General features: G+C 44.5%; 1 protein-coding gene across 2 annotated transcripts in view; it reads right to left on the reverse strand.

The window, feature by feature from the left end:
* CRHR2 (corticotropin releasing hormone receptor 2) overlaps window positions 1–24,604 on the reverse strand; it is a 253,077-nt gene that overhangs the window by 128,204 nt on the left and 100,269 nt on the right. The window lies entirely within an intron of this gene.

Here is a 24,604-nt window from a genome sequence, read left to right on the forward strand (position 1 = left end):
GGGCCAAAAGATGTATTTCCCTTAAATTTCCGATCATGTGAAGTGCGGGTCCATTCAGCGGATGAGGAGGAGCTAACTTGAGTCTGATCAAACACGTCAGGAGTGTCATGTGAAGCTTGCTATCATTAAGTTTCCAGAGATGAATAATGAGACAAGTATAATGCAGGAAATAATAAAGCTCCAGTCCATTTACAGTTTTAGCACTTTAGGATGCTGTGGCCAACACAGGACAGTGTTTTATGGCTCTTTGGTGAATTAAGTTAGAGAAACAATCAGGTAATAACAGAAATCGCCTCATAAAAATTATACAACTATATAAAACCTTCAAGTTGGTTCGATGGAGCATAATCATTTAAGGGCCAGTGAGATATTTCAAAACATAGATTAAAGGCATCTTGAATGGCAAAAATATTTTTCTTTAATTATGCTTGTTATATACATGTGGTCATACTATCCTCAATCATATTTAGGGCAACGGAAAACTAAAGAATTTTCAATTGAGTTTAAAAAAAATAGACCAAGGCTATTAGTTCTTGAAATTCAGAAAAGTTGGTTAACCCAGAAATAAGAAAGCTACCCAAATAGCATCCCATTATCCAGTGTAGCCAGCTTGCCATGCAATTCTGATCTCATTTAGAAGGATATCTGAAAAGTGTGCAGGCTTGAAGCCCTCTTTTTCCAGCCGCTCTGCACAGCCTCAATTCAATTCAGCCTCAATTCAATTCTGCCACAGACTCACTGAAAGACCTTCGTGTAAAGTTCCTACCATGATGGGGGCCATATAAGTACTGGAACAAGTAATGGAGATTCTATCTATGAGGTCTCTCACAGAAACTACCAATTTCCATGCAAGAACTGGATGAAAAATGATTCACTTCCTGACAATACAGCTCCTAAACTGATCAAGAATCCCTGTGCCTTTTCCAATGGGCAAATGGAAAAAAACAACTGTATTTGTTTCAGAGTAGCAGCCAAGTTAGTCTGTATTCGCAAAAAGAAAAGGAGTACTTGTGGCACTTTAGAGACTAACACATTTATTAGAGCATAAGCTTTCGTGAGCTACAGCTCACTTCATCGGATGCATCAATAAGCCTTTTAGCTAGGAATAATCCAAAATGTATTCATTGGGGTGTTTTTGCTTATATTTATTCAGTGAACCCCATCAAAGACATAAAACAAACACAAAGCTGGCTCAAGGTTGTTATTTGTATGTATGTAATTCTGGGCATTCAGTTAAGCACATCCTTCCAATCATTAGCAGGAGATAGACAAGTCCAGACAATGTGCACTAGTATTACAGCCATGGATCTTGCATTGTTGACAACAGGGACTAAATTAATTTTGAATTGAGTTTAGTCATCTTGTTGTGTTATACACAGATGATTTTCTGACAGGGTTTCTATTTCAGGTCATCACAATTAAAATGAAAAGTGTCTTTCCCAGTCATTTACCTCCTTTATTGTGGATTCCATAAGTATGGAGAGCAATGCCCTGCAAATACTGGGGCAGATTCATCCCCAACATAATCACCAGAGTTACTCCAGGGATCAAATGCAGCCCATTAAGTAAGAGCTTTGTACATATTAAAGGACAACCATATGGTTTGACAGCTGGCTGACAATGGCCTCAGGAAAGCTGAAAATAAAGACTTGTGAAGAAAATCCAGCTATTGAAAATGGAAAGTTTTGGAAAGCGGAGTTAACTGTGGCTAAGGCGATCTCAGAGAGTCAGATGTTACAGATGGAAGAGCCCACAATGGGTTATTTAACCCACTCTCCCTGCCAACCTGAATTATTCAGCCCAGATGTCCATGGCTTCCACAGTTGTACTTTCCAACAGTATCTTTGTGAGACCATTTCACAGTCTTAATAGCACGCATGGTCAAGAATATTTCCTGATAGCCCAAATGAGTTCTTCCTTTTAAAAACAAATGTCAACCCATTTCTCCTACGTATTCCCCTTCAAACTAGGCTAAATAATTCCTCTTCCTTCTTGGTGGTTACACCCTGTTTGTAGACAGTCATCATGTCCCACTTCACCAAATTAAACTCTCCTTACAAGTCAACCACTGATGGCAATGGGAGTCTGGATCCCATGCGCAACTCACTGGAAGTGAGTGCAAGGATCTGAGGGGAAAATTTTGCCCTCACAAGAAGTAGCTCTAAGACATTGCAGAGCTAAAACTAAAAAGGGGGCCAAACTATATTGAAGCATCAAGTTCTACACTACACATGAATCACCAGCCCAGAGAAACTAGACTGAAAACAGCTTATTTGTAAACCCATCATAAGGAAAATAAAATCAGAACAGAAAAGACTGCTTAATTAATTCTCTTTCTTTTGGCGTGTTCAGTGTTGTGCGAGAATCTTTTCTCTTGAGGTGGGTCTGCATTTGCAGAGTCAGGGCACCAATCCATCTCTGGCAACATGAATGCTATGAAGCAGTAAAGCAAAAGATCAGAACACAGCTGGGATGAGTTTTTGATTTGGAAAATTGACAGATTAACTCTCTTCCTTTGGCTTTAATGTTTCCGACTGAAGATAAAGGAATCATTTTGGGTTGAAATTTCTATCACATGAACCACCACAGGTTCCATTTACACTAAGGCTCCTTTAAGCTTCTCAGGTAGCATTATGGGGCCTTAAAAATCAGGCATAAATTCATTTACTGCCGAAGTGCTGTAACGGGACCTTCGCGTAAACGAGAATCAAGCCTCATATGCCTAGAATTGCCGCATTCTGCATTTATACAGCACCTTTCACCCAAGCTGCACAAAATACTTTACAACAATTAATTCATTCTTTTAATACCATCATTCAGGATTGTTAATGTTATTTTACAGATGGGGAAGCTGAGACAAAGAGGTTAAAATTCCTCTAGTCCTGGTTTTTGAAAGCACTGGACAGGCTGGGATCAAGCTACTTCAAGGACCACCTGTCCCATCCAATCCTCCAGGACAGCTGTTATCCACAGGCACACTTTCCTTGCATTGGCAAAGATAAAACTCTGAAGGTATGTCTACACTGTATTGTAAACCTGATTCTATGAGATCCAGGCTTGTGGACTTGGTGTTTCCAAACCCACATTTGAGCATCCACACTGCATTATAAGTCCAGGTTTACAATTCCTGGACCCAGGACTCACAGCTGTGCTAACACAGCCACACTGCACTACTCAGACCTTCTGACTTGGGTCTGTGGCTTGAGCTGCGTCCACACTGCAAAGTGACAGGGCTTGGACCTGACTCTCAGTGGGATCTGGGTCCTGACGCCACTCTCAGGAGGGTCAGAGGACCTGGGACCTGGGACCTGGGTCCTGGGCACTTGCTGACCCAAATCAGACTGATTTGTGTGTGGACGGAAGAGGGCTTGCGCTCAAATTGGAGTGAGACCCTGGGCTTAGTGGGCAGCATAAACATATCCTCAGGTGCAAAGGGTATCTCCAATGTCAGGATCCCAGCTGACCCCTTTCCAGCTCTCAGGAAGCCAGGCTGAGTTTGAACCCGACCAGAGGAACATAGGATGGGCGGGGACCTCCTGGGTCACTGAGTACAAAGCACTACTACTGCAGACCACCCTGTCATACAATCCCATTCATAAAACTTATCAAGTTCATCAAGATACATCTGTGTCTTACCACCATGTTCATGTCTAAATGCAAAACCTCTCCCCACCTTCAATAAGGTCTTCAAACAGTAACGGCATCTTTCCAAGACCAACACGCAATTGGTTGCTGGAGTTCTCAGCTCCAGCCACATTAGGATGTCAGCCCTTTAACTTGCTACCACCTTTATTCAGCACACACTCCTCTGTTGCCAGAGCGTGACAACTTCAGCTCAGCACATGCCACAGCAATATACCAACCTATGACCCCTGCTTCACCCCTGTATTCAGTGGTGAGCTGGAGCCGATTCACACCAGTTCACTGGAACCGGTTGTTAAATTTAGAAGCCCTTTTAGAACCGGTTGTCCCACGAGGGACAACTGTTCTAAAAGGGCTTCTAAATTTAACAAATGGCCGAAAGTGGCACATTAGGCGCCAACTCCATGGATGCTCCGGGGCTGGAGCACCCACAGGGAAAATTTGGTGAGTGCAGAGCACCCACCAGCAGCTCCCCACCTGGCCCCAGCTCACCTCACCTCCGCCTCCTCCCCTGAACGCACCATGCTGCTCTGCTTCTCCGCCCCGTCCCCAGGTTTCCCGCGAATCAGCTGTTTGCGCAGGAAGCCGGGCTGAGAAGCAAGCGGCGACTTCGCGCTAAGGCCCAAGGAGGCGGAGCGGAGGTGAGCTGGGGCAGGGGGTGTGAGGAGGGTCTCCCATGCCACAGCAGGTAACCCGAGGGGCACGCAGGGGAACCGTTCCCCACCCCAGCTCACCTCCGCCTCCCTGGGCCTGAGCACAAAGCCGCCGCTTGCTTCTCAATCGTCCCCGGCTTCCCGCGTGAACAGCTGATTCACGGGAAGCCGGCGGAGGGGGGTGTAGAAGCAGAGCGGGGCGGCGCATTCAGGGGTGGAGGCGAGCTGGGGCCGGGCAGCTGCCGGTGCGGGCTCTGCACACACCAAATTCTCCCCGTGGGGGCTCCAGCCCCAGAGCACCCAGGGAGTCGGTGCCTAAGGCACCACTTTTGATGTGATCAGTGGGGGGAGCGACTGCTCCCCCTGTTTCCCCCAGCTACGCTACCCCTCGCCCCTAGGAGCCAGAGGGACCTGCCAGATGCTTCCTGGGAGCTGCCCCAGGTAAGCACCGCCTGGACTCCCTACCTCGCCCCCTGGCAGGTCTCTCTGGCTCTTAGGGGCGGGGTGCGGTGGGCACCCACTACGGTGGCCCACAAGACCCTCCTGCCCGGTTCTGGGGGCAGTCCGGGGACAGGGAAGGGGGGTGGATGGGGCAGGAGTCCCGGGGGGCGGGGCTGGGCCACAACCCCCTTGTGGGGTGAGGAGGGAACCGGTTGGTTAAGATTTTGGCAGCTCATCACTGCCTGTATTACTGAAATCAATTGAGTTGCTGCACCATTGTCAAGCAGTTGTAACTGAGTGGAAATCCAGTCCTATGATAGGTAACACTAACCACTGCTCCTCAGCCTAACAGGGGGCAATGAGACAAGCTGAGGATAGCAGAGAAGATTCGAGTCGCTAGTCTCGTGTGAATAAAAGTCATAGCTCTCATTTGTAACAACAGGCCCAATCTTGCAAGATGCTCAGCAAATACTAACTCCAAATGAAGTTAGTGGGGCTTGAGAGTTACGTGCACCTCGCGAGGGAGGCTCATATTTTAGCAGGATCAGGCCCAAAGGGAGATTGAAATAGGAAATTGTATCACATAAAAGGATCTTGCACTCCCCACTGTATACTATTCTTGGCAGGTTTTTCAAAGCCTTGGAAAAAACTGCAACATCTGTAGGCTAAAAATAGGAACCAAATCATGTTCTTTCAGTTGTTTACACAGGTGCCATCCTCCCCACATGATATATTTAGTTGGGTTCTTTTTATTTTTGGAACAATTGTGCATATCCAAATAGGATCTATAGCTCCAGTCTGTTACTGGCAATTCCAGGAGACAGAAGGTGAGGGAAGCAGCATCCTACCATAATTGCAACAGCTGGAAGAATTGTCTTGATTTGATTATTTCTTACAAAAGGTGAGGAGTTTGGACTTAAAGGGCTTTTTTTTTTTTTTTAGTTGTGGATGGGGGAAATTTCCAGCAGCTATGCAAAGTAGTCGTATCAATAATGCACACTCCCTGCATTTAATATGCTGCTACCCAGAACCCATGCTCTGCACAAAGGAAGGGATGTTATAAATATATTCTAATTTTGTTTTACAGTGAAGTTAAGAAGAAATCATCAGCTCGCAGAAACGAAGAACTGCGTAGAAGGCAATTAAGTAACGTAAGCAACACATGATCCCCTGCAGTATTTCCAACCACAACATAGCTTTACACTTGCACACACCTGCAGATTTTTTAAAAATCTAAGAAAAAAATAAAATAAAGACTTAATCCTTCTAGAGTGCTTTTCCTCCACGGAGTCTAAATTCTTTACCCAAAGTAGATCAGCATCATTATCCCCATTTTAGAGATTAGGAAGAACTGAAAGGACTTACCCTAGGTTGTATAGCACATCAATAGTAGAGTTAAGACTAGAACCCAAGTCTTGCGGTTCCTAGCCTTAGCCTTATTCCATGAGGCAAATTACTCAGAGTCCTGATCTTGCCAACACTTATGCACATGCCCCCTTGTACTCACTTGAGCAGTCCTATTGAACTCAATGGGACTACACTCACTAGTAAAGTTTAGCGGACGCATAAGTGTTTTCAGGATCAGTGCCTAAAAGCATGGAAGCCAAATTTCCAAAGACCTATAAAAATGGACCCCACAGTATTCACAGTCATACTAGGTTATGGACAGAAAAAGACACCCACCCCACAAACAAGTGCTCAAATGCAAGAATGCTCACAGTAATGCCCATAAAAATTGTGAGTGAATTTTAAGGGTCCTTCAAAAACATGGCCTCTAAATAAAGTGTCACAGAAATCAGAAGAGCGGGTCAAAATGTTTTAAAATTAATTGAAAATAATCTAAATTCATCAAAACTCTAGTTTCAACTACCCTGTCTCCAAACAAAAAACCCTAGAACATTTTTAACAGAAGTAATCCAAATAGTTTTGGTTTTTTGATCAACTCTCAAAACCTGTTGTCATTGCAAGATTGTGCCATAAAGATTGTGCCACACTTTGCAGTTCTTTGCAGTTAATTTTAAATGCTTCCAGATTTGGGGCTCCTACAGTCATGTGGCAAAGGTAAAGAATCACAGAAAGAGTTGCTTTCTCCCAGCACTGAATCAGTGGTGGTTGGTGAACTTTGGGGCAAGTGGGGCATTGCAGAAACCCCTGGGGCTCCCCCACACCAGAACTCCCCTCTTAGCCCCAGATCTCCGGGACCTCTTCCCCCTAATTCCCATGCTGCTTAGCCCTGGCAGTCTCTCTCCTCCCTTCACCCTAACTCCTCTCTTCTCCCAGACCCTGGGGCTTACTCCCTGACCCTTCCCCGCACAGGCTTCACACTTCCCAAACCCCCTAGGTCTTTCCCTGCCCTCCTCTGGGTCAGGAGTGACAGATTTCCCAGCTCAGCAGAGTGGCTTTTTGACTACCCATCTGGCCTTTCTTCCTGCTTCCCCAGGGCAACCCCCAGATCCTTGTCAATTTGTCCTCCAGCTTCTCTTCCTCCACAGGCTGTGAAGGCAAGGACGGATCGGAGGCAAACCGCAGGGATGTGGAGTGGAGTCTGGGGCACTGGATTCACCACCCAAGCCACAGGCTGCAGAGACCGTACAGCACATTAAAGTGTTACACTCCAACTGCCCCAGGTGGACAGAGTATCTATTCTGTGTTCACAATTTACAGCCCCCCCCCGCCCACACACCCCCCCCGACACCCATGTGTGCTTTTGCGTATTTTGGTGCGGGATGGAGCCCCAACACCCTCTGTACAAGAGCTGCCACTGCATAGAACAAGGGACATTTGAACAAGAAAAACAAATTTATCACTAAAGTGATTCTGTCTCTCTCCTCACTCTACAGCTTCTGCCTAGAACCTTCTCCAGCCCAGTTCTGGCTCACTTCCTGTTACAGATTTAAAGAAACCATATTCCTATCCTTACACACTACCAGGTGCCTTGAGAAATTATTCCACAGCCTAATAGAAGAAGGATCTAATGATAAAGTTTCAAAGCCACCAATTCAATGGACAAAAGCCCTTTGGGAGACACCCAGATAGGCACAATTACAGTAATTCCACCAAAAGAATCAGGGAAATGCACTCTGTAGTAGTTAGGTGCGCTGTTAAAACCTGTGTGTGTAAGTACTTGATCACAGCAGCCATGCAAATACACCCAGTTTTGGTGTGCGTTGATATCCATAAATAGTGTGAGCAAAGATGTCTGAAGCATTAAGGAGATTTTTAAAACAGCATTTAAAACAAAAGGCACCTTCTTGAGTCTGGCAGAAAACTGCCATCTCTTAAGATGCTGGAGTGCTCTCCTGACAAACAGAGTCAACAATGCCTTGCAAGATTCATCTTCCACTAATGAATGAAAACAATCTGTCTTGCTATTGTGCTAAAGATACAGATATACACAGTAACCATGCCACTTTAGCTATTATCACACCCCACCGTAATTCACAATTCCCTACTGCATTAGCGCGTTTCCAGCACACATCAGGGCATCCTATTATTAAACTAAAACCCGGGAAAAGAAAAGTAGTCAGCAACTTATTGTAGCTGGTGTATTCCTCATGCCATTACCTCTTCCCATTGCCTCACTGTAAACAGTTGAAAGCCAAAGAACCATTCTCTGCACTCTCAGCTTTAACCGATGGTCTTTCAGAATCTATTTAACCCGCCAACAGAGCTCTAGCCTGAGAGTAGTTTTGATAGTCCAGACCCCCACACATGCCTGCTCAAATCAAGTCCACTTTCTTGGTCAATACTTGCCAGGCACAAAGAGTCAACTAACTAACCACCACCACAAGGAATCAGTAATATTTCCCTAATTCTTTTGGTCTTGTTTTATTCCATGATTATTAGGCTAGGCGACAATTTCAAAAGCAGAAAGGTCTGGTGTGGGAACGTGCTGAATTAGCCCACTCCCTAGTCACTGTGGTTGTACTGCTCTCCCCGCCAGCGCTGGCCCCTTTTGGCCTGTACCAGTTCCTCACACAGGAGGGAAAAGAGGCTTTCTGCTGCCAACATCTCCATCCCTCTACTGGACTTTTGCCGCTAGGGATCCCCCACTAAGATCGGTTCCTTTGCTCCCCCTACATTGCTACCCCATCATGACCACATCTATGTAGGTCCACGTGGCTGTTCCCAAGATTCATTCTGGATAAAGTCCATGTTACTTATTTCTATTTGAACAACAACAAAAACTTTATTGGCCTTAATGTAAGATGTAAGCGGGGGAATAGTCCCGCTCTTGTGGGGAACTTTCCTGGCTTCTGCATTACCCCGGTGAAGTGGGCTAGAGAAAGGATCTGAGCCCTCACTCCCACTTCCTTTACCCAGTGGCCTCCCTGCCCTTGAGGACTCCCCTTCCACTCTCCTGTCTGGCAGAGTCCTCGTAACCCCAACAAGGCTGGGCCCAGGACTCCTGGGGGGCTCGACCCCCAACCCTGCTGTGGTCACCTAGGACAGGGGCTAGGGTGTCCCCACTCCGGGTACTCTCTCTGCACTGGGCACTTCTCTGACCCACTGATCATTACATACAAGTTAAAGCAAATGCAAGTTATTTAATCAACAATTAATTTTAAAAAGAATAAGGAAAAATGGCAAAGGTTAAAGGAAACACATCACCCCGCTCGGTAGCAGGGAACATCACAAACAGGGTCTCTGGAATGTCTGGGCAGTTCACAGTCTGCTCCTTGTAAGTCCCAGGCCTTCTTCTCCGGCCCTGGCTGGGCTGTAGGGATGCTGTGGGTTGGACACTTGCTCTGATGGTGGCCACACGCTCTCAGGCTCTAAGTGGTAGGACCCTTCTTCCCAGTGTCGCCCCCGCCCTGTCGGGGTTATGATCCAAGCCTGGCCTCCAGAGCCTCTTGGCTGAGGCGTCTCCCTGTGCTGGGCCTGCTGCCCAGGGTCCCCCTCGGCCTCCCCAGCTGCTCACCGCACCCAGCTCCAGCCCGCTCCAGCCCCAGCTCCACCACTCTGTCTCTGTACTGCTGTTGCTGCTGCTCTGCCTCCAGCTCCCTGGGCTGCTTCTTTGGCCCCTCTGGCTCTGGTTGCTACAGCTCTGCTCCCAGGACAGGTCTGCTCTGCAGGCTGCTTCTGTGACTCTGCTCCCGGGACTGACCTGCTTCCTGGGCTGCTTTTCTGGCCCCTCTGGCTCTGGTTGCTGCAGCTCTGCTCCCAGGGCAAGTCTGCTCTCTCTGGGCTGTGCCTCTCTAGCTTTGGGGCTGCAGCTCTGCTCCTAGAACAGGATCTGCTCTCTCTGGGCTGCTTTTCTGGGCCCTCTGGATCTGGCTCAGCTCTGCTCCCCAGCTCAGCCTGGGCCCCTTTTTTCTCCTTGGCTCGGCCCCACTCTGTCTGACCGAGGCAAATCCAGCTCACAGGGAGGACGGGACCTCCCTGGCCTCCTGACTCCCTGATTAGCCTGCTCGCCCTGTCATTCAGGCTGACCTGGAGCACTGGCCTCTCCCCATTGTTCCTGGGGACTATCAGTCTCAGGGTCCTGATTTCCCATAGACCCTTCCCCTTTTAGTACTGGGAGCTAGCAACTAAAACACCCCCACTGACTGTTAGTAAGGGGGCAACAGTCCCCTTAAATAAAGAACAGTTCCTTCCCATAGGAACAGTAACCCTCCACAACAGTCAAATTCCTGGATCCCAAAGAAAGATTTGGAAAAACAGATTTTTAGAATATTGAGCCTTGATTTAACCATTCCGTCACTTGAAGATGGGATCGCTTTCTAAAAAGATATGCCTTAGCTCAAACAGATGTTACGGGTTTGATGCAGAAATTACTAGTTGGGGAAGCTCTTTCACGGGAGGTTTTCAAAAGGAGGCTGGATAGCTATCTGTCTTGGATGGCTTAGACCACAACAAATGCTGCATCTTGGCAGGGGGTTAGACTAGATGGTCCCTTCTAACCCTATGGTTCTATGATTCCATGACCTGTGTTGTGCGGTCAGACTACGTTAGTGTTTTTCAACCTATTTACCATTGTGGTCTGCATATGTGGCCCTGAATATGTTATGTGGGCTTCATCCAATACTACCTCTATGGCCCTGAGGATATCACATGGGCCGCATCTCTGTGTTGATTGGGATGGAGGTTGAGAATCACTGGATTAGATAATCACAATGACCCCTTCTGGCCTCAACTATCTACGAGTCTCTGTCTCACAACTTTTCAAATCAACACTGGGAAGACTGTGGAACCCCTGCTGGCCCCACAAAGGTCCCCCTTCTTCAATTGTACATATCAATTAAGCACCCGGGGTGTTTCTTTCAGGTTAATGCATTGGATTTGCCCCTGCCATAGCAATATGGTTATAGGCTAGCAGTTGAGGTCCTGATGTTCACCATGACTGTAAGTTGCAGGTAGGTCTCCTTTCATTTTCATGAACAAGATAAATATAAAATTGAAAATTGATGAGATTAAAATCAAAGTAAACAGTTTTCCCACTGGCCCAGTATCTCATTAACCTTCAAAATTTTCAATTAATGGTGTCGGGCAATTACACGGCATTAAAGCTGGGAGAGAAAAATTCATTATCCAGGTTTCGAGTGCAATTCAGACTATTTTTTTTTAATCTCGCTCCAGTCCCGCCTTATCAACAAAACAGTCCCTTCTCCCAGACCCTGGGGCTTACTCCCTGACCCTACTCCGCACAGGCTTCCCCACTTCCCAAACCCCCTAGGCCTCTCGCTGCCCTCCTTGGGCCAGAAGATGTCTAATTTACTGACTAACCCCATCCCTAATGTCTTCAAGCCCTTGCCTGATAATGATGTTGGATCTTTATAGTAATTGCCTCTGTACTGAAATTCAGAATTCAATTAGTCATTTCCGGCAATTGCTGAACACAGAGAGATGAGTGGCAACAATGGCAAGCATAGCTGTTCTTTATTACCTGCCGATAAAGCAGAACAGAACGCAGGCAAAACACGCCGATTCACACAGCAGCAGGGAGAGAGGTGTGTGTGCTGGAATTCTATTAGGGGAGCCTGACCTAGAAAAACATTTGTACTATCAAGCCTGAAGGGAATGGGTCAGAGGCTGACGTCGCTACTCAGAAAAACTTCTACTGAGGTCAATGAGAATGTGACCATGTCAGGACTTGAGCAAAGCACTGGTGCTCAGTGGAAATAAACTCTCATGCTAAAGCTCCACAAAAGTCATCTGTATTGCAAGGAATGACAGAGGCAAGAGTGGAGAGAATAACTTAGGCCGGTGTCTGGGCTGACTTTTCGTCTGGTGTCGCTCAGTAGGTAGCACATGTAAGGAGTGAGCCGTGGCTGGGGATTAGACAATGAAGAGAAAGAAAGGAGCAAAGGACGCACCTGAAGCCAAGATCCTCAAAGCTATTTAGGCACCTATCTCTGGGAGTTAAGCACTCAATACCTATAAGGAGCTGGGCCTGAGTGATTTAGGAGCACAAGGTCACATTTACCAAGTCAGATAGCAGCCAGGGGGCTAAATCCAGTGAAAGCCAAGCATTGGCTTGGTTGCAGCACTTGAGCCTTTGAACATCTCCCACCCAAGTCCCGTTGACTTTCATTGGTTTGTGTGTTCCTTACTCACTTAACCGTGGTTTGAAATTCCCATTCCAAAAGCAGGAGAGAGGGAAGGGCTGAAAGCAGAGTGTGTGGGTGTAAACCCATTGTCTGAAATGAAATGGAGTTAGTCCCTATTTATACCAATGCAAGATCAGAATTGGGCCCGGGCACTGACAGCAGGAAGGAAAAAAAAAAGGATAAAGTCAGATTCTGATCTCAGCTACACACCGGTGTGATTCCAGAGCAACTTGACAGCAAAACCTTGCCTGTGACATTAAATCTAGCAGCCACTGGAAGCTGCTCCCTTTTAGAAATTGAAACCCTTCCTGGAGGTCACTCACATCACAAACAGCTCCTGTAGCCTATACTGTCACGTCACGTTTTCAAACACCGGGATGTCAGTGTACGGACACAACTTGGCAGACATTTCAGTCAGGTTGCTGCTGAATTTGGTAGGCACACGTAATCGCAAGTATAGTTTTGCCATCCATATGACCGACTACCCAAATTGTGAATGTAGCCAGGTAGCTTGCTGTCGTAGCGGCAGGCACAAAAAATGAAGTTGCTTGTCAAAATCATGCCTCCAGAGTGAAGAGTTAAATATTCAGGACTCTTCTTAGCCTATGCCTGCTTTAAAGCAGTCCGATATCCTGATCCACAGTTTTTGATTTCAAAATGTAAACTTTAAGAAGGTTTTATGTAAGGAAGGGGTCATTTTTTTCCTTTTAACACTCAATTTCTGTAAGGTCAAGTCTGTTTTCCTGTTATAAAATCCCCCATGTTATTATACCACAGGATGAACAAATTATTCAATAACCCAAGAACACGGGGTATTATATGTCTGCTGATTCAAAGATGGATGGAAGAATCTTGGATATAAGCGAGTACTTTACATGGTCATAGAGGATACTCATGGTTTGTAGAGAAAAAGAAAAGAAAAAACCCTACAGATTCAGGGAAATGCAGAAATGTAATTCTGAACATTAAATTCTATTAAGCATAATACAATATAAAACTTTCTGTTGATATTCTCTCTCTTTAAATACTGTAATTGCATCATGTGCTTTCAAGAATGACAGATCATAAGAACGGCCATAGTGGATCAGACCAAAGGTCCATCTAGCCCAGTATCCTGTCTTCCGACCATGGTCAATGCCACGTGCCCCAGAGGGAATGAACAGGTAACCATTAAGTGATCCATCCCCTGCCACCCATTCCCAGCTTCTAGCAAACGGAGGCTAGGGACACCATCCCTACCCATCCTGGCTAAGAGCCATTGATGGACCTATTCTCCATGAATTTATCCAGTTCTTTTGTTGAACCCTATTACAGTCTTGCCCTTCACAAAATCCTCTGGCAAGGAGTTCCACAGGTTGACTGTGCATTGTGTGAAAAAATACATCCCTTTGTTTGTTTTACAGCTGCTGCCTATTAATTTCATTTCATGGCCCCTGGTTCTTGTGTTATGAGAAGGAATAAATAACACTTCCTTACTTACTTTCTCCATTCCAGTCATGATTTTATAGACCTCTAGCATATCCCCCCTTAGTGATCTCTTTTCCAAGCTGAAAAGTCCCAGTCTTATTAATCTCTCTTCATACGGCAGCCATTCCATACCCCTAATAATTTTTGTTGCCCTTTTCTGAACCTTTTCAAAGTCCAATATACCTTTTTTGAAATGGGGCGACCACATCTGCATATTTATGATGTGGGCATACCATGGATTTATATAAAGGCAATATGATATTTTCTGTCTTATTATCTACCCCTTTCATAATGATTCCCAACATTGTTTGCTTTTTTGACTGCTGCTGTACACTGAGTGGATGTTTTCAGAGAACTATCCACAATGATTCCAAGATCTCTTTCCTGAGTGGTAACAGCTAATTTAGATCGCATCATTTTATATAAAAAGAAAAGGAGTACTTGTGGCACCTTAGAGACTAACAAATTTATTAGAGCATAAGCTTTCGTGAGCTACAGCTCACTTCAAAGCTTATGCTCTAATAAATTTGTTAGTCTCTAAGGTGCCACAAGTACTCCTTTTCTTTTTGCGAATACAGACTAACACGGCTGCTACTCTGAAACCTATCATTTTATATGTGTAATTGGGATTATGTTTTCCATGTGAAATACTTTGCATTTATCAACATTGAATTTCATTTGCCATTTTGTTGCCCGGTCACTCAGTTTTGAGAGATCCTTTTGTAGCTCTTCGCAGTCTGCCTGGAACTTAACTATCTTGAGTAGTTTTGTATCATTTGCAAATTTTGCCACCTCACTGTTTACTCATTTTTCCAGATCATTTATGAATATGTTGAATAGAATTGGGCTCAGTACAGACCCCTGGGGGACACTACTATTTACCTCTCTCCAGTCTGAAAACTGACAATTTATTCCTACCCTTTGCTTCCTATCTTTTAACTAGTTACCAATCCATGAGAGAACCTTTCTTCTTTCCCATGATGGCTTACTTTGCTTAAGAGCCTTTGGTGAAGGACCTTGTCAAAGGCTTTCTGAAAATCTAAATACACTCTATCCACTGGACCCCCCCTCCCCCAAGAATTCCAGTAGATTGGTGAGGCATGATTTCCCTTTACAAAAACCATGTTGACTAGTCCCCAACAAATTATGTTCATCTATGGTGTCTGACAATTTTGTTCAGAAATTGATCAGAAAGCCAGATAAATTATTATTTACAGGGATAACATATCAGCCCAGACTGGCATCTTGAATGGCTTTTTATAAAAGCCACGTAGGTGGATGGTGAACAAGGCCTCAATTGTGCCTTTTAGGAAAGGCTCGGCATTCCCTCCATGCAGCAGGTTCCTACCTCTTGTGGGGGGTCCTGGGACACTGTACTTCACTATCAGTCTGGAATGGTGCTAAACCCCCACCACTTCCACATCCCCTTTGGACTCATCCTCACACCAGATCCAAGAAAAGGGGCAGGGAGTCCTAGAGACAATTGCACAAAGCATGCAAGTGGGGAGACAAGGTGTGTGTCGGAGACCGCTGAGGGAGTCTCCCTGAGCCTCTCATTGTTCCTACACATCCATGAAGAGGAACAGGAAAGAACACATCTACAATTACAAACAGACAAACGGACAGGTTTCCACATGGTACAGAGCTTGAATTTCAGTGTTGTTTCCCTCCTTTACTCAGGATCACACCCTGTCTGTTCAGCACATAACAACACCTAGTGACTACATAGTCTACTGCAGGTAAATAAAGCATTACAACAAAGGACGATCTCCCCCTAATTGTTCTAGAACAGTGATTCTCAAACTTTTGTATTGGTGACCCCTTTCACACAGCAAGTCTCTGAGTGCGACCCACCTTATAAATTAAAAATACTTGTTAATATATTTAACACCATTATAAATGCTGAGGCAAAGCAGGGCTTGGGATGGAGTCTGACAGCTCGTGACCCCCACATAATAACCTCAGACCCCATGAGGGGTCCCAACCCCCAGTTTGAGAACCCCTGTTCTAGAACATAAATAGCTTGTATATTATAACCAGGGCCAGCCCACAACATTTTGGCACCTGAGGCGGGGAGCTCAAATGATGCCCCCATGCCCCCTCGCTTGGGCTTGAAAGGTCTCAATTCTGCCTTCTTCCTGTTCTACTCCTCTCATGGTACTGCTCTGCTACCTACCCCAATAAAGGAGAACTAACAACTTAAAATGCCTTGTTCAAAAATTTTAAGTAACTTTCGAACGCCTGAACAGCAAATGTAACTTTTCTTGTCTGCATAGTAAACACTGGCATTTTTATCTGTTTGAATAATCAAAGTGGTGCTTTCCATGCCTTCTTGCTTGCAAAGATTTGAACTGCTTCCTGAAGGTCCACAGTCTGGGCCAGCTCATGCTCTGTTGAGATGGTTGCAAGGTCAACCAGCCTCTCCTGTGTCATTGTGGAGTGTAGATGTGTTTGTATTAACTTCAGCTTGGAGAAGCTGCGTTTTCCACTGGCAACTGTTACAGGAAGTGTTAGAATTATGCACAGAGCAACAAAAGCATTTGGTCATCTTATCTGTGCACATATATTCCAGAACAGCCTTTCGAGTTGATCCTGCTGAAATATATCTTGAAAGGGCTTTCAGTTCATCACCTAAATCACTTGCTGCCTCACATCAATATTGAGCATGTCATCATGTGTCAACACTGTCTCTAGTGCCGCGCATTGCTTGTGTAGGTCGTCTTCAGGTATAGTGAGGAGTTTTGGAATATCACCCAACATCCCAAATATACTGCTGTGTTTCTTGAGCTGCATGAAACATTCTTCAACTGACTGTATTGCACAATCTAGCACCTGGTTAAAGAATTCAACTTTGAATTGTTGTTTGGGGTCTCTTATGGAATTATCCCGTGCCTCATAATCAAAATGTCTTCTTCTTGTATTCTTGAATGGGTGGGGTAGAACTTCAGTGTGAAGTTCCTCTGTCAACTTCTGTGCACTCTTCAGAATGCTTTGAAATCCCTCATCTGACCGGTAAGACTGTAGGTATGACTTTGCTTTATCCAGTTGTTCAATTGCTCCAGATATATCAAGGTCAACACCTTGGAGTCTCTTGCTTACAACATTTATTTCAAACAGTATGTTATGCCACAACACTAAGCCACACACAAATTTGAAGTTATGTATGTTTCTGGTGATTCCATTTCCCTCTGCCACTGTTCTCCCATGAACAGTTCCTGTCATAGCATTATCCTTCATAATGGCAACTATGGCATCATCTATCTTCCCAATTTGGTGTTTGATAGACTTTATCGCCGCCACTCAACTTTCCCATCGTGTGGCACTCAGTGGTTTCCGTCAGAGAGGATGTTCCCAGATGTTGCTTCAAAATTTGCCATCGATGAGTTGATGCAGAGAAAAATACATAGATGCTTTGAATTACATTAAAAAATTCATCAGCCTCACTAGAAGCTGCATCACTGACCACGCAATTCAATGAATGAGAACTGCATGGGATATAAAAAGCTCAAGGGTTTAACTTTTGGATCTGTGTCTACACTCCTCTGTTCTTTCCTCTCATGTTGACACCATTATCGTAGCCCTGACCTCTCATGTCAGCTATCACAATTCCCGTATCTTCCAGCTTTTTAAGAAGCACATTTGTCATACCAGCTCCTGTAGTATCATTAATGTCAATAAATTCTAGAAAATGCTATCTGCCAGTCACCATTGCAAGGACATTTTCAGTAGGTTCTGTTGTTGTTACAAAATGCACCATTACAGTCATTTGTTTCATATGGCTGATGTCAGGTGTGCAGTCTAGAATAACAGAGTAATATCTTGCTGACTTCAGATCTGCCACAATCTTCTGTTTGACTTTTGTTGCCAGTAACTGTATGATCTCATTTTGAATTGTTTTTCCAAGGTAGTGGTGTGTGTACATTTCTTGGGTGGTGACTCTTCTTAGATGCTCCTGGAGCACAGCATCACACTCAGCCGTTAGCTCCACAATTTTAAGGAAGTTTCCATTGTTTGGCACATACCGCTGATCTGAAGTGCCAAGCAGTGCTAGGTTTTGGGTGGCAAACATTCTCACAACGGCAATGAGCCTTTTCAGAACATTTTGCCAGTAAAGAAACTCTGATGCAATCTTCTCTTGATGCTGATCATCTATGGTGGCTTTAACCTTAGTCTCATCTCAAGCTCTTTCCACTTATGGAATGCTCTCTGGTGATTTGCTGCCTTCTCATGGCATGCCAGATTTCTAGCCAGATTTTTCCAGTCCTTTGTTCCTGTAGAACCCAATGTGCTGGAACATTAAACTGGAAGAGTTTGCAACAAAAACAGTATGGAGTATTCTGGGTTTTTGAGTACATAAGCCATGGCCTCTCCACTTTGTCACCATTGGGGATTTCAAGCCAGTAATGGGTTGGATGGAAACTTCTATTTTCATTGTCTTTGGGGAACATGAAGTTTTTCACTTGCTGTGTCCCATGCAGTACAAGGAAGTCCCTCAGGCTACTGCTCAAGTGGGTCCACAGTCCTGGGTCATCTAGACTTAAGGAACTAAACTGAGCACCAGCTGTTTCTTGCACCTCCACCACACTCTTCTCTGATCTACACTTTTCTACAGGAATGTGCAAGGTTACATCCATTTGAGATAGAGATACGGATGCTGCAGTAGCCGCCAGGTCACCTGCACTCGGACTAACTGGAAGATCAGACAACTGATCTCCTAGCCACTCACATCCTCACTGGGGCCAGAAGGCTCACCATGAACATTTGTGTCTATGTATCTCAGGAGAGCTCCTTCCTGCTTAGATAGAAAAGCATCCTTTGCTTTCTTTCTTTTTCTGAATGCTGCCCCAGAGGAGCGTTTTCTTCTTTCACTCATGACTGCTGTTCTGTGCCAGCTATAGTGGCTGTCAACACTCAGTTGAAGGGGACAAATAAGCAGGCTGGTAGCAGGGCCTGAGTGAGGAAGATATCAGCGTCTTAAAGGCCTAACTGGCTCCTACTACTTCAGCTGACTGCCTGTTCTCCTCAAGTGGGTTCAGGGAAGCAGCAGGAAACAGGAAGCTCCCTGAGAAGCTGGTGTTAATCAGTCCAGGCTCCTGGGGGTGCTATAGAGGTACATAAGAGGCTCCTCATCCATGGTACGCCCACATCTTGAATAATGCGTACAGATGTGGTCCCCTCATCTCAAAAAAAGATATACTGGCATTAGAAAAGGTTCAAAGAAGGGTAACTAAAATGATTAGGGGTTTGGAACGGGTCCCATATGAGGAGAGATTAAAGAGACTAGGACTTTTCAGCTTGGAAAAGAGGAGATTGAGGGGGGATATGATAGAGGTATATAAAATCATGAGTGGTGTGGAGAAAGTGAATAAGGAAAAGTTATTTACTTGTTCCCATAATATCAGAACTAGGGCCACCAAATGAAATTAATGGGTAGCAGGTTTAAAACAAATAAAAAGAAGTTCTTCACTCAGTGCACAGTCAACCTGTGGAACTCCTTGCCTGAGGAGGTTGTGAAGGCTAGGACTATAAAAGGATTTAAAAGAGAACTGGAGAAATTCATGGGGGTTAAGTCCATTAATGGCTATTAGCCAGGATAGGTAAGGAATGGTGTCCCTAGCCTCTGTTTGTCAGAGGGTGGAGCTGGATGGCAGGAGAGAGATCACTTGATCATTACCTGTTCGGCTCACTCCCTCTGGGGCACCTGACATTGGCCACTGTCAGAAGACAGGTTACTGGGCTGGATGGACCTTTGGCCTGACCCAATATGGCCACTCTTATGTTCTCTCCCGGCAGCTCCTGCTGCTTTCTGTTATTCCCTCTCACCTTTTCTCCTGCCTGCCTGTTACGTCTCTTGTGCCCTCCTTCCTCCAGCACAGCACTCCCCCACCTGTGTGCATCTAGAGCAGAGAGAGAATACAGATGCACCAGCAGCAGACACAATTTTCTACACTCTGGGTCCTAGTGGGCACCCCCCCCAGAGTCTGGCGCCTGAGGCAGCTGCCTCCGTTCTCCTCATGGTAAGGCCAGCCCTGATTATAGCTATAAAATCATACTGCAAATAAGTCATTTAATATGTTCATTTTGTACCTGCCCCCAAAGACTTTAGCAATTGGTGTGTTTTAACATTGACACACAAAGCCATTGATCTTCTGCCATGGTGGCAGTAGAGAGGAGTTGATCTTGGCCATGTCCCGTAGGATATCCGCAATGGTGTCCTCAGGTGTCTGCTGGATGCGAAAACCTGTGGGCATGCCAAGGTGTGATTTGCAACCCAACACCAGCCAAAAAGGATCATTTTGGCAAAGCAGCTCCTTCTGTTTAGTTGATTTAGTTGGGGTTGGTCCTGCTTTGAGCGGGGGATTGGACTAGATGACCTCATGAGGTCTCTTCCAACCCTGATATTCTATGATTCTATGTTGCTCATCTAGGCAGAGTAGGTGTGTTTATGAAAATACAGTCTGCTCCTGTAGTCTTTTACGCCTGGATGTCAGAGGAGAGCTCATTCAGACCCTGCTTACATTAACAAAGCATTGAACCTTTTAGCAAATGGGAAATGGTTGTGAGTGAAATGCAAAGAACCAGCATACAAAACAGTAACATTTGAGATGTGCTGATACATTTTCATACATTGAATGCAACATTTAGCCAAGAACGGGTCATTTTGTAAAATTACAGAGCTTAACTGTGAAAGACAGAACACAAGCGACCTGGGGTGGAAACTTCCTGGACAAATGTTATGGACTGTATGGTAATTCTGGAGAAAGTTGATGAGGCTACATTAACTAAGCAACGGCAATCAAGGCAGATGATATTGTCTGCAGGATTAATGACCACTTGGGAGGAACTGAAGGACAGAGCTTAGCAAATCCCCCAGATAAACCTTGCACAGAGGTTACTACTGCTATAATAAAAAGAAAGATAGAAGCGGTATAGATATTTCCCTCTCCCCCAATAGATTATGTCACTTCAGACTTGATACCTAGAGAATATTTCTGTGTAACCAATACCCATAACATTAGCCAGCAATCTTTTTGTCTCAACATTCATCCAACTTAACATTATGCTTAGACTGCAAACTGCCACCTTTCTTAAGAGTCTACCAACCACAGAAAGGAAGCAGCTTGCATACGCTATCAGGGTGCTATGCCTGGCAGCAGTATTGCATTGGGGGCTCAAGTAAATTAAGGGCATGTATTAGGTGTTGCTCAGTTGGGGTCTGAGCCTCCAAGATCCAGAGAATCTCTTGCAGGATGCTATCTGTGGTATTTCTTGGTATCCAAGGGCTGGAGGCAAACTCCATTGAAGTCAATGAAATTTTCCACTGACTCGGATGGCCTTTTGCTAAGCCCTTAAATACAGAACTGATCAATTTCAGAGAGCTAAACCCAACTCTGCCATGGCCAAGGAAATGGATCTTGTGAGAAATTCAACTTGTGCCTGCATGACATGCAACAAACCGTACTTCCAGGATAAAAAGGCGGGAAAGAGCACTTACCAAACGAGTCATTGGTCCTGTGGAGGAAAAATTCAGTGGACCCAAGTTTTAACTTTAGTATAAAAATTCTCCATAGGCTGCCGCGCCATACTGCAGAAGGTCTTTACTCATAGGAATTTTTTCTTCCATGTGGACAAAATTGGTTGTTGGGATTTTGTGTTACATACAGTAATAATGTATGGGATTTTTCAAAGGGGCCAAAGAAAGCTGGGTGCCTAACTCCCTTAGGTCCCTTTGGCAATCCCATCCAATGCCTTGAATATATATAGTCTCTTCACATCAGCTTCACTCATGCCTCCCCTTTTATTCTCCTCTCCCCTGCCCTGTCCTCCTCACCCTCTTGCCTTCCCTATACTGCTCCCTGTTTAGCTGATGCTCGCCTAATTTAACTCTCTCCCCACGCTACCCCCCAAAACAGTGGCATTAACATGGCCTTTGCTGTCACCACATTGTTCACTGTGCTTCTGTGTTCTACCCTTTCCCCCACTCTGGGTCTGTCTGGTCTATTTAGATTGTTAAGCTCTTTGGGACAAAGCTTTTTCTTCTGTGTTTGTACTGTACCTAGCAAAATGGGATCCCGGTTCATGACTAGGGCTCTTAGGTGTGACAATAATACAAACAATAAATAATAATAATAATAATAATTTCTTAACCCAAAGTATTTTTTAAACAGACTATGGGCTCCATTCTCTTCTATTCAAGAACAGACCATAATGGGAAACCATAGGAAACTCTGAAACATTTAAACTCTAGTATAATCTGAAAAATTGGCTCATTGTATCTATGTGTAACATCACATCCAGGCAGAATGTTGTGGTTCAATTTTCAATCAACTGAATGCTGAAACTCACATATGAAAATGACTAACTTAATATTATTGTTTGTCGAGGATCTATCACATTCTATGGGAAGTGCTAACATGTCAGTTTTCACATTTCCCAGTTAAAAACAAAAACAAAATAATCCCAATTCCTCAGTTTTACCACTTATACCGAAAAGCAAAAATATTCAAAAACATACTTTTACTTTAGATATTGTCTCCATGTATTCTGCATAATTTCTCCCTTCCTCCCTTAAAATATTATTGTATTTATACAGTAGATCCAAGCTCCCCCCAAAACAGGAGTGCATTGGAAATCAGAATTATTATGCATCCAAAAAATTAGGTGCAATAGACCTGGGCAAGGATATATTTTTATTATTATTATTTTGTGAGCCACATAATAGCACCAGTATGTGTAGTCTTGAATGCATCATTATTTGGTATAATGTATTATTATTCTGCATGTAACCCATGCTTACACAGTATAGCTCTGGCCCACTCTAGTGGTGGGTTCATGAGTCTGTTACTGGCTTTGAACTAACAAATGAGGGTCTTTTAGCTCAAGCAGGAAAGGCCCAAGCTTATAGCTCCCCATGTCTCAGGTTCAATCCCCAGTTCTGTCAACCTATCCAGAGATGCAATGTTACAATTATGTAGCATAACATTTGCACAAGGTGCATTAAAACCTAATTAAAAATAGATAAACAGGATCCCTACCTCTAGAAGTGTACAATTGTAGGGCCAGATCATATTGGGATTAGCCTAAATCTCCAACCATTTCACTATAAGAGAGAAATCCCCACATGGACCACGTCTCCTTCCAACCCACAATTCTACAGTCCTAAAATTTTTCATCCTACGGATGATCAGAAAAGGGCTACAAGACCTCAGTTTGAGACCCATTGCTCAAGCACATCCAGTGTGTAGCTCCATTGACTTCAGTTTGTGCCAGCTCAGGATCAGGGCCATAATGGGGGTGGATCATCAGGTAAGAGAAGAATCCTCATACTAGAAGGCGAAGCATGCATTGCAGTCTTAAGCCATGCAAATAACCCTTTTACTTTCATATTATTGCCTCTTTTCTAGATTCATTGATTGCTTATTCAGCCCGTATCGAGATGAAACATCTAGATCAAGTGTGGATAGATAAGTGGTCCATGCATTTCTATGTCAGTGTTACTTCCTTCTGTGAAATTCAGAATGCCTTCAGAAGAGACACAGCTGATTAAAACGAATATCTGCAAGAGTTTAACCACCAGCCCTTTACAATACCCTGTGAAACTACAATGCTAAGGACAATTTGTCTGGAGATAAAGGCAACAGAAGCAGATTCATAAATGCTGCTGAAACAGAAAGCTGAAGTTCATCAAGAGCAGTGAATGAAGCAGAAGTACTGAATCAAAGGCTAAACTTATCTCACTGCAATTTGTTTACAACGTCTTAATAACCAGCCAATGGCACCAGTCACTATGAAAACAGAGTATTTTATTTTTGGAATAGAGGTCAGACAGAACAGTAGAGCATGTTAAGATTGCACAGCCTCCGGAAATTTTAGGGATCAAGTTACGTTTTTTTAGGAATGCCACTAAAGTTTGAAAGCCCACTGTACAGAACAATGGTGTGGCTTGCAAGGCAGTCTGGTGCAGAAGCATGAATGTTAAAGGGACAGCAGGTTCATCGCCAACAGCGTCAGCACCATACAAATTACACAAAGAAACAGATTTTGAAATGAAAGTATTAGGATGGAAGTCAATGTCCGTGATGTGGCTGACAAAATCCAGGAAGCAAAACTTTGCTGTTTCAGACACATGCAGAGGATGAACAAAGGGGACCTGCAGAAGATAGCATGTCAGGAGAAGATGGTAGGAAAAAGACCCCAAGGAAAGCCAAGGAAGTGATGGATGGATTGCATCAGAGAAGATGGTAAACAGGTGGACCTTAGTGCTGCCTTGGACAAATGAAGATGGCAGATGTTTGTACAACAACCTGGCCCCAGTGGATGGGATCAGGAGAAGAAGTAGTAGTTTGAAAGTACTTTTAGGCAATGGTGATCAGTACCGATAGGTGGGCTGGTTACAGAGAAATAAGAATTGACTCCAACCTTTGGATTTCAAGAACAGAAACTGAACTCTGAACTGGTACATAAAAAGCAAGTGAATTTAGCTTAGAGTCTCCATTTTGAGAAGGAACATGAGTGCTATAGGCAAGGGGCACTTCCACCTGTGTCCTCATTAACATGCCAATTGATGTAAGTGCCAGCCAGTCCCCATGCTCTTTTTAGCCTTGGTCTCTTTCCTGCGTCTGGCAATAAAGGCACCATTGCTACAGTAGTTCAGGGCCAGTTTGTGATGGTGACACCTGTCCAGTGAAAAATGGAAGGAGACCATAAATGATTTCACGCTAGCCACCAAAGAGCCAAGCCTCCCTTGTATTTCAGCCTTTTGCTAAGGAGTGGAAGGCTGTGTTCTGCAACCAGTACATGGGATCACAGAGTCCCCTTGAATTTATTTTTAAGATTTGAAAAAAAGAGTTA

This window comes from Dermochelys coriacea, chromosome 2 (genome assembly GCF_009764565.3).
Source record: "Dermochelys coriacea isolate rDerCor1 chromosome 2, rDerCor1.pri.v4, whole genome shotgun sequence".
Lineage (NCBI taxonomy): Eukaryota > Metazoa > Chordata > Testudines > Dermochelyidae > Dermochelys > Dermochelys coriacea.